This window comes from Schistocerca cancellata, chromosome 2 (genome assembly GCF_023864275.1).
Source record: "Schistocerca cancellata isolate TAMUIC-IGC-003103 chromosome 2, iqSchCanc2.1, whole genome shotgun sequence".
NCBI classification, from domain to species: domain Eukaryota; kingdom Metazoa; phylum Arthropoda; class Insecta; order Orthoptera; family Acrididae; genus Schistocerca; species Schistocerca cancellata.
In genome coordinates this window covers 771144284-771154875 of record NC_064627.1, presented here as the reverse complement: position 1 = coordinate 771154875, position 10592 = coordinate 771144284, and the positions used below count along the sequence as shown (strand labels likewise).

Here is a 10592-nt window from a genome sequence, read left to right as displayed (position 1 = left end):
CTGTTATATGCCTCTTCGTCACGTATACATACAGTGATCCCGTTTGCAGCGGTCTCTGACTGGCGCCCTGGCTCCAGCAGAAGAGAAAGCTGTCGCTTTGCGTTCGCGGCCCGTTGTAACGCGCGTGCCTGTGTCTGGAGGGGCAACAATGCAGTATCTTCAGGGCTTATTTGTTCCTTATATTCCGCATTCCATTTGCGATGAGGAGATCAATGCAGAATGTAAAAGGATATACTACGCCTCTCATTCCTCATTTTACTAGAGTATCCTTCCGAAGCACAATACATTGCAGCAACGAATTCATCGCAATGCACACAGCTGTCTTGTTGAAGCCGCTATCGGTTTTAAGCCTCAAGGCCACGGAGGACCCGTAACTCTATGCGTCGCTCCTGTTCAGTAAAAAGTCTTTTTCTTCGTCTTCCTCATCTCGTATTGGCAATCTCTGGACCACAGTATTTCAACGGCATGTTTCATTTTCCGTGCGCCTGGGTTTCAAATGTCGCCCGGTATTCCCGCGTTCACTTCATGTGCTGTTCTTTCCTAGGCTCAGTCCATTTTTGCCACTATTTAGTTTTGGCTCTTGGTATTTATTCAAGCGCGTAATTAAGCTGGCGCATCGCCCAGGGTCTCTCAGCATGAGCGACACCTGGCGTCCGAAAGAAAGAAATGAAAAAGAAAAACAAGGAAAAGTTCTTCATCTTGCTCGTCGTCTCCCATCTGTTTTGGGGCCGACGTACGACGCTGGTGGTCATGGGAGGCGCCGAAACGGCTGTACGGTACGTGAATGCCATCCTCCCCTTTTGCCCAGGGTACGGGGGCGCCCTTGCTCGGTGCGGCTCTGCTTGTGACTTAATGCTCTCTCGTTACGCAGTGACCGATTTGAGGACATTTTTTCACACAAGAGACACTTTGTTTGCGACTCCCTCCATCTCCCTCACACATTAGTTACCTTTCCTTGGGCTCTTGGTAAGATCTTTAAAACCCCTGCACTTGGCTTGGCGAGCTTGGCCCCCAAGCGACCGCTTGTGTCACTGTCGTCTTAAACCGGCCTTGTCTGTAACACGTTTCGGCAAATACTCTTTATATTCATCTTATTCTTCTACTGCCTGTTTGCAGGCCGGTGTGACCGAGCAGTTCTAGGCGCTTCAGTCTGGAACCGCGCGACCGCTACGGTCGCAGGTTTGAATCCTGCCTCGGTCATAGGTGTGTGTGATGTCCTCAGATGTTAAGTCCCATAGTGCTCAGAGCCATTTGAACCATATGAACCATCTAGCGCCTGTTTCTTTCGGATGTTTCGCACTTTTGCTTGTTCCTAAAAATTCTTCACTCTTAGGTGAAGTCCATTTCTTTAAGTTTCCTCGTCCTTTTTTTGCCAGGTATCTGTCCTTAAAGAATGTTCTACAGTGGTTTATAACTGCCTTCATCTCTCATTACATGATCGATACATTGTAGTTTCCTCCATTTTACTGTATTTAGGACTTCTTTTTTCATTTTGCTGAGAATGCCGTTGTTACTAGTTTCATCTGTCTATGGCAGTCATAGCATTCTCACGTGCAGCCACCAATGGCAAGAGATGTGGAATGTGTCTCAACAACAGAAATGTGGATGTTCTGCGGCATTACGCCCTCAAATTCTTAGAAGGCTGTGGTTTACGAGGACGCATTTGGACCGATCTACGATTTATACAATCATTCGACTCCGCTTTAACTACGCTTTGTTTCGAGTACATCTGTGCAGAATCACCATTTACGATTACCCTGTATGTGACTGTGATTACGAGTCAGAAGCTGATGTGAAACACATCTTGTTTCGTGTTCGAAATTTGACAGTGAACGATCGGAATAACCAAAGACTTTGATGAGTATGGGTTACTTCCTCTCTCAGCCAGCGTCTTCTCTGTTGGTTTCTAAATATACTCGCCTGTATAAAGTGAGTGCAAATTTTCTTTAGAGTATAGTGTAAAATCCGTAGGACTCGTATTTTCATTTATTTACGTAACTATTATTAAGTTTAAGTAGTAAGTTTAAGAATTGGTAACATAAATAAGTCCAGTTTTCTTAACATTCTATTCGTTAAGCAATTGTTGTGTAAAAAAATTGGCAGCTTCAACGTTCCAGAATGATATTTTCACTCTGCAGCGAAGTGAGCGCTGATATGAAACTTCCCGGCACGTTAAAACTGTGTTCCGGGCCGAGACTTGAACTCTGGAGCTTTGCCTTTCGCGGGAAAGTGGCTAAGCCATGTCTCCGCAATATCCTTTCTTCCAGGAGTGCTAGTTCTGCAAGGTCCTCAGGAGAGCTTCTGTGAAGTCTTGAAGGTAGGAGACGAGGTACTGGCAGAAATAGAGCTGTGAGGACGGGGCGTGAGTCGTGCTTGCGTAGCTCAGATGACATCAATCGAGCGTAGGAAAAGACAGGTCCATTTACCACGCACTGTGCGACTACAGAGATGTTATTTCGATTGCTGCAGCCTGTAAAATAAAGTGCACCATCGTATCATTGGACTTTGAGAAAGCGTTCGATGCATGCCATGAAATTTCCTCAATGTTTTATCGACATTATTACAAATCTTCTGCAGAAGTCAACAAATACAATTATGGTAAACGGTCAATCCAATAGGCCCGTTGCACTTAAAGTTCTGTGCGGCACGGGCGCCCGATGTCTATGTCACTCTTTGCAATAGCAATCGAGTCGTTACTTTTTCGCCTCAGCCACAACCTCCAAGGACTCACTCACGCGGCCGTAGGATTGTCTGCAGGGCACATGCCTATGACGTTGCATTTATTTCAAAGACGACGACGAGATAGAGCACTCGACATAATAAACAAATGTGAACTAGTATCTGGTGCGAAACTGAATACAAATAAGTCTGGCGTAATGAATATTGGAAGTGGATTAGTAGTTCCCATTCATGGACCAATAAAGGAAACTGTCACCATGACATGTCTTGCGTGGAATATACAAGATATATCCGGCAGACCATGGTAGTTAATTACAGAAGAATCCTGACCACCATCCATGCCTGTATACGTCAGCACAATCTCCGTACTCTTGATGAAGTACACAGAGTGACTCTCTTGAACATCTATTTATCCTCTAAAATTAATTACGTGGCGCAAGCCCTGCCAATGCCGAGGGAAGAGGCGAACAGGATTTTGGCTGCTCTTGGCCACTTCGTCAGCCGCGTCCACATCTTCAAAGTCAAATGCCAAACGTTGACTCAACCGACTGACAACGGTTGATTGAATCTTACAGACGTGTACAATAAAGCACAAGCACTGTATGTCTGTAAAACATACAAACTGTGGAAGAGGTCATTTAACTGCGGTCATTAAACTGTGGAAGCCGCATTTCTGTTAAATGAAATAGCGCCGGCCAGCCAAGACGCCCCAATATACGTTCATTACGTCCCAAATGAACTTTAGCACCTAAAACATTTTTTCATAGAATGTATCTACATTACACTGGGAACACTCGAGAAAGATGTCATCAAAGACAAGGAAATCTACCAAACTTAATGAACTTTCAGACCAAGAACATCATAGAACAAAAATACGTCGATCACTCTTGGCATGATATCTGGAGGAACATACACCCCTCGCATTTACCAAGTGCGGTCATTGTGGTATTATTTTGTGAACAGGAAATTTCCAACAAATTCCAGACTACATATCATTCATCTAGCTGATTCCCCTTTGTGTACCACTTGCAACCTTATTGACGCAGATGAACATCAATTTGTCTGTGGAAATGCATATAACATATTGTTGTCAATCAGGAAAAAAATTAGCAACTATGCAGAGAAAACCGCCGTATTTGATAACGCCAACGTGCCTTTTATACCCGGAAGAAGAACTATACCCCGCCTCGAAGAACAGTGCCGTCAACTGGTTGAAGGAACACACAGAATTTTACGTAGTGTCCAGTAAAGAAAGGAGCGAAGGAGATTTTTGGACGCACATGGCCGACCAGCACCACAATTACTATTACCACATCAACAATTACTATGATACATACGCCAACTTCCTCAGAAGAACCGTCATGTGAACTCCGATTTTCGATGATGTAATTCAGAACATGGAAAAACGAGAAAATATCTGATCTATGAAAAACACATACGATCAAACGACGAACATCACTTTCAAGAAATGTTTTGTTGTCGCAAAGGCTTGCAGTAATGTAAAAGATTATCTTTAGGCCTGTGTTACTATAATTAGCAATTTCATAATGTTGTAGTAAGTATTTCTGAATAACAAAAAAAAGATGGTAGAACACTTGCCCGCGAAAGGCAAAGGTCCCGAGTTCGTGTCTCGGTCCGGCAAACAGTTTTAATCTGCCAGGAACTTTCAGCTTGATCTTTCATTTCTGTAAATATACATTTATGTATATTCTCTGTACAATTGTGCGTTCTATCTAAACATGTTTTGTCGGTGGCTAAATACAAACTCTGAAGGCCAAATAAACCAAACATACAAACGTCTCAAACGCTTCAAGTCGTTTGCCCTTCGTCTCGGTCAAATTCCAGGTCTCAACTCCGTAGAAAGGGATGGGAAATATGTAGCAACGTAGAAATCATAATTTTGTTTCGACTGAGGCTTGGTTGCTCTTCAACACGTTACACATTTTACAAAACGCGGCTCTAGCTTTTTCAAAAAAATGGTTCAAATGGCTCTGAGCACTATGGGACTTAACTTCTGAGGTCATCGGTCCCCTAGAACTTAGAACTACGAGGGCAGTTCAATAAGTAATGCAACACATTTTTTTTCTGAAACAGGGGTTGATTTATTCAGCATTGAAATACACCAGGTTATTCCCCAATCTTTTAGCTACACAACACTATTTTTCAACGTAATTTCCATTCAATGCTACGGCCTTACGCCACCTTGAAATGAGGGCCTGTATGCCTGCACGGTACCATTCCACTGGTCGATGTCGGAGCCAACGTCGTACTGCATCAATAACTTCTTCATCATCCGCGTAGTGCCTCCCACGGATTGCGTCCTTCATTGGGCCAAACATATGGAAATCCGACGGTGCGAGATCGGGGCTGTAGGGTGCATGAGGAAGAATAGTCCACTGAAGTTGTGTGAGCTCCTCGCAGGTGCGAAGACTTGTGTGAGGTCTTGTGTTGTCATGAAGAAGGAGAAGTTCGTTCAGATTTTTGTGCCTACGAACACGCTGAAGTCGTTTCTTCAATTTCTGAAGAGTAGCACAATACACTTCAGAGTTGATCGTTTGACCATGGGGAAGGACATCGAACAGAATAACCCCTTCAGCGTCCCAGAAGACTGTAACCATGACTGAGGGTATGGCTTTAAACTTTTTTTTGGTAGGGGAGTGGGTGTGGCGCCACTCCATTGATTGCCGATTTGTTTCAGGTTCGAAGTGATGAACCCATGTTTCATCGCCTGTAACAATCTTTGACAAGAAATTGTCACCCTCAGCCACATGACGAGCAAGCAATTCCGCACAGATGGTTCTCCTTTGCTCTTTATGGTGTTCGGTTAGACAACGAGGGACCCAGCGGGAACAAACCTTTGAATATCCCAACTGGTGAACAATTGTGACAGCACTACCAACAGATGTCAAGTTGAGCACTGAGTTGTTTGATGGTGATCCGTCGATCATCTCGAACGAGTGTGTTCGCACGCTCCGCCATTGCAGGAGTCACAGCTGTGCACGGCCGGCCCGCACGCGGGAGATCAGACAGTCTTGCTTGACCTTGCGGCGATGATGACACACGCTTTGCCCAACGACTCACCGTGCTTTTGTCCACTGCCAGATCACCGTAGACATTCTGCAAGCGCCTATGAATATCTGAGATGCCCTGGTTTTCCGCCAAAAGAAACTCGATCACTGCCCATTGTTTGCAACGCACATCCGTTACAGACGCCATTTTAACAGCTCCGTACAGCGCTGCCACCTATCGGAAGTCAATGAAACTATACGAGACGAAGCGGGAATGTTTGAAAATATTCCACAAGAAATTTCCGGTTTTTTCAACCAAAATTGGCCGAGAAAAAAAATGTGTTGCATTACTTATTGAACTGCCCTCGTACTTAAACCTAACTAACCTAAGGACAGCACACACATCCATGCCCGAGGCAGGATTCGAACCTGCGACCGCAGCGATCGCGCGATTCCAAACTGTAGCGCCTAGAACCGCTCGGCCACCTCGGCCGGCTGGCTTTTTCAATACGGACTTTAATTTATTGTGAGTTCTCGCACTGGTTGTTGATGTTAGTTCTCAGATATGTGTATTTGTTTACTTGTTTAATAAATTTACCATTAATGTTTAGATGACAGTTTCGTATGTCTTTGTTGCTGATGAACGTTGATTTTTTTGTTACTTACGTTGGTTTCTTGTCCCTAATGCTTACTACTTGCGTTGATTCGGAATACAAGATGTCGAAGACTATTCAAACTGTCAGCAAATATTACAATATCATCAGCTGAGCGGATATTGTTGAACTTCTCTCCATTGGATTTCTACGTCGAAATTTATAAAGGCTTCTTTGAAGATACGCTCCGGATAAAGACGAAATATCAGTGGCGACGAAACAGAGTCCTGTCTCACTTTTCAGCATATCTTTAACTGTCAGATTTCACATTTTCTGCTCTGACAGACACTTCCTGCTGGCCGCGGTGGTCTAGCGGTTCTGGCGCTGCAGTCCGGAACCGCGGGACTGCTACGGTCGCAGGTTCGAATCCTGCCTCGGGCATGGGTGTGTGTGATGTCTTTAGGTTAGTTATGTTTAAGTAGTTCTAAGTTCTAGGGGACTTATGACCTAAGATGTTGAGTCCCATAGTGCTCAGAGCCATTTTTGAACACACTTCCTGAGGTACAAATTCAAGGCAGTGCTTAATACATAGTGTCAAGTCCAAACCGTGTCACAAATGAGTTATCATCCGTCCAGGTTTGTAACATGGGTATATTTGTAACGTGGGTGTACCTTTCTGCAATTATAATAGAGAGAACAAATATGATCACGAGGATATATGTGGTTTTATTTTATCTATTGGCGAGGAAGTAATATTGTGCAAGATGTCGTTGCAAAGCCAGACCGACGTGTAAAGACTAAGTATGGATACAGGGGATAGTGCAGTGCCGGTCTGGTCGCCCCAGGTCATGTCCCCCACTTCAGTGTGTTTCATTGCCACTATTGCTGAGAATAGCGTTACTCGCAGTGACGGAAGGCTCTATTTCGACTTGCCGTCTTGTGTATACAGTTTTAATGTCTCGATGCTTCGTAGCACGGAAGTCTATACTAGTTAATGTCTTTGCATACGATTCAAATTTGGCAGTTTATGATGTATCCGCACTTACTCTGTGCAAAATATTTAATTAGTATCGGCAACTGATTCATCATCTGTCCCCTCTTCCTTTCCAAATATCGTACAACAAAAAATCTCCTCGTGTCTTGATTTACACTGAACAGTGCTTTATCGATACAAATTTGATATGGTCAGAAGTTGCTGTGGAACAGCACTGAACGTTGACTGTGCGCTCAAGGTCTGAAACCACGCCGCGGGCGTGGCCTTCGCTGCTGGATGCGCCCGTTTCATAACTGGGTCAATGACCACTACAGCTGATTATATGTTGGGGAGCACTTCCACCAACGGGTTTCCGTGGTGTAGTGGTTATCACATCCGCCTAACACGCGGAAGGTCCCCGGTTCGATCCCGGGCGGAAACAGTTTTTTTTTTAATTTCATTTCTGCTTGCTTGTGCTTTGGAAGACATTAAAACTTGAAAGTACTCTGACGAAGATAATATAGTGAGACAGTAGTATTTAATACACCCATTACATTACTATATAATAATTGTTCTGATGGATGTGTTGCGACTACATTAAACTGCCAAAACTACAAAATACACCATAACTAAATTGATAACCTCCTTACTGCGTCCTTGTGTTGCTTTGCTAATATCACCTTATTCAAAATCTTTGTTTAAATTTGTGAGTAACGTTAAGGCAAAAACTCAGTTAAAGAAACAACAGTCCGAAAACGGAGACTGCAGCTTTTATTAATATCTTTTATTGCACCACGGCTTTCACATACTTAAAAAACGACATCATAATCACCAAAGCTGTTGTTTGACATGCGTGTTCCTTATGTGATTGTTTTGGTCTAAGGGACCGTGATACGGCAGAACATATTACAGTGAAACATAAAATAGATAGTAAATACTACGGCATCAGATATCTTAGCTCTATTTCTGGCTTCCATGCCCGCTGGGACTTGGAAATATACACTATTTGATCAAAAGTATCCGGACACCCCGAAAGACATACGTTTTTCATATTATGTGCATTGTGCTGCCATCTATTGCCAGGTACTCCGTATCAGCGACCTCAGCAGTCATTAGACATCGTGAGAGAGCAGATGGGGCGCTCCGTGGAACTTACGGACTTCGAACGTGGTCAGGTGATTTGGTGTCACTTGTGTCATACGTCTGTACGCGAGATTTCCACACTCCAAAATATCCCTAGGACCACTGTTTCCGATTTGATAGTGAAGTGGAAACGTGAAGAGACACCTACAGCACAAAAGCATACAGGCCGACCTCGTCTGTCGACTGACAGAGACCGCCTACAATTGAAGAGGGTCATAATGTGTAATAGGCAGACATCTATCCAAACCATCACACAGGAATTCCAAACTGCATCAGGGTGCACTGCAAGTATTATGACAATTAGGCAGGAGCTGAGAAAACTTTGATTTCATGGTCGAGCAGCTGTTCATAAGCCACACATCACGCCGGTAAATGCCAAACGACGCCTCGCTTGGTGAAAGGAGCATGAACATTGGACAATTGAACAGTGGAAAAACGTTGTGCGGAGTGACGAATTATGGTACGCAATGTGGCGATCTGATGGCAGGATGTGGGTATGGAAATGCCCGGTGAACGACATCTGCCAGCGTGTGTAGTACCAACAGTAAAATTCGGATCAGCGGTGTTATGGTGTGGTCGTATTTTTCATGGAGGGGACTTACACCCCTTGTTTTGCCTGGTATTATCACAGCACACGCCTACATTGATGTTTTAAGCACCTTCCTGCTTCCCATTGTTGAAGAACAGTTCCATCTTTCAACACGATCGGGCACCTGTTCATAATGCACGCCCTGTGGCGGAGTGATTACACGACAATAACGTCCCTGTAATGGACTGGCCTGCACAGAGTCCTGATCTGAATCCCACAGAACACCTTTGGGATGTTTTGGAACGCCTACTTCGTGCCAGGCCTCACTGACCGACATCGATACCTCTCCTCATTGCAGCACTCCGTGAAGAATGGGCTGCCATTCCCCAAGGAACCATCCAGCACCTGATTGAATGTATGCCTGCGAGAGTGGAAGCTGTCATCAAGGCCAAGGGTGGGCCAACACCATATTGAATTCCAGCATTACCAATGGAGAGCGTCATGAACTTTTAAGTCATTTTCAGCCAGGTGTCCGGATACTTTTGATCACGTAGTGTATAGTCGGCACAGACATTGTAAGAACCATAATCAACTACCAGAACGCTATAGAACACACATCTACCGCATTGTTGTGGTCAAGAGTCGACAGTATTCGTCATTTTGTAGCTGACGAAGGGATATCTCTCATATCAGGCGACAGAAGAAAATATCCTTCTGGTCCTTTCTAGATAACTCACTTTCGGCATCCTAGCAGCTTAAAAATAAAAACATGGAATAGGTTACCAATTAATGTAATCCACACCCAAATATTTTGAAACTCATAATTTGTTTAAGCAAAACTATTACAAAGCTTGAGGAAGCCTCTCTTGTGTGCACATAGTTCAACATCCACCAGCAAAGACAAAATACAGTTGCGTCTGCATTTTTCATTTATTTTAAGATAACTGGAAATAAGACGGCAGCAGAGATAAGTGACCGTGTAATCGATAGTAAAAGATACCTGACGGGAAAAATAAAAGTGGAAACTCTGCGTAAAACCACAAAACAAAACAAACTCGTTCTGTCGCAGCTGGGGTAGGTGCATCGTATTACAAGGAAGACTACATCCCCAAAACTATTCCCAGCGACCGTACAGCAAGTTTTTGGCTCATTTAGTCAGAAAAACGAGGAAGGAATTAGGTAAATGGAATATATCTGAGTAGCCGTCGTTTCGCTGATGACACTGTACTACTGTCTACATTTCATGCAGATAAATGCAGATAAATGATTGCAGAAGAGTTTTATTGAACAAGTCCGAAAATATACCTGAAAATTAATTATAATGCAGGGCGTTTCGGACTGACTATACTGTTTTTAGGGCTTTGTAGCATTTGTTACATTCAACTTGCAATTATAAATAATGCATCAAATGAAAGTAAGGCTCAAAACAGTTTTTCTTACAAGTGTTCAATGTGAGCACTATTCGTCTCACAGCGTACATCGAGTTGATAGACGAGTTCTTTCCAAACCTTAATCGGTGTTATATGAATGCGTGTGTCTGTTCCTCCACATTTTTGCTCTTCGCCGCTGATTCCGCTTAATGTCTTGCTGCAGCTGTCACCAGTGATCCCCCTTCCATTTACACTTAATCGGTATGTCCCGAGTCGTTGGAGCAATTGCTTCAGTTC

The 10592-nt window shown here is 43.8% G+C and overlaps 1 non-coding gene across 1 annotated transcript; it reads left to right on the top strand.

Moving 5' to 3' along the window:
* Nucleotides 1-7622: 7622 nt before the first annotated feature.
* Nucleotides 7623-7695, top strand: Trnav-aac (transfer RNA valine (anticodon AAC)). The gene has a single exon. It is a non-coding gene; the product is annotated as a tRNA-Val (tRNA).
* Nucleotides 7696-10592: the final 2897 nt, after the last annotated feature.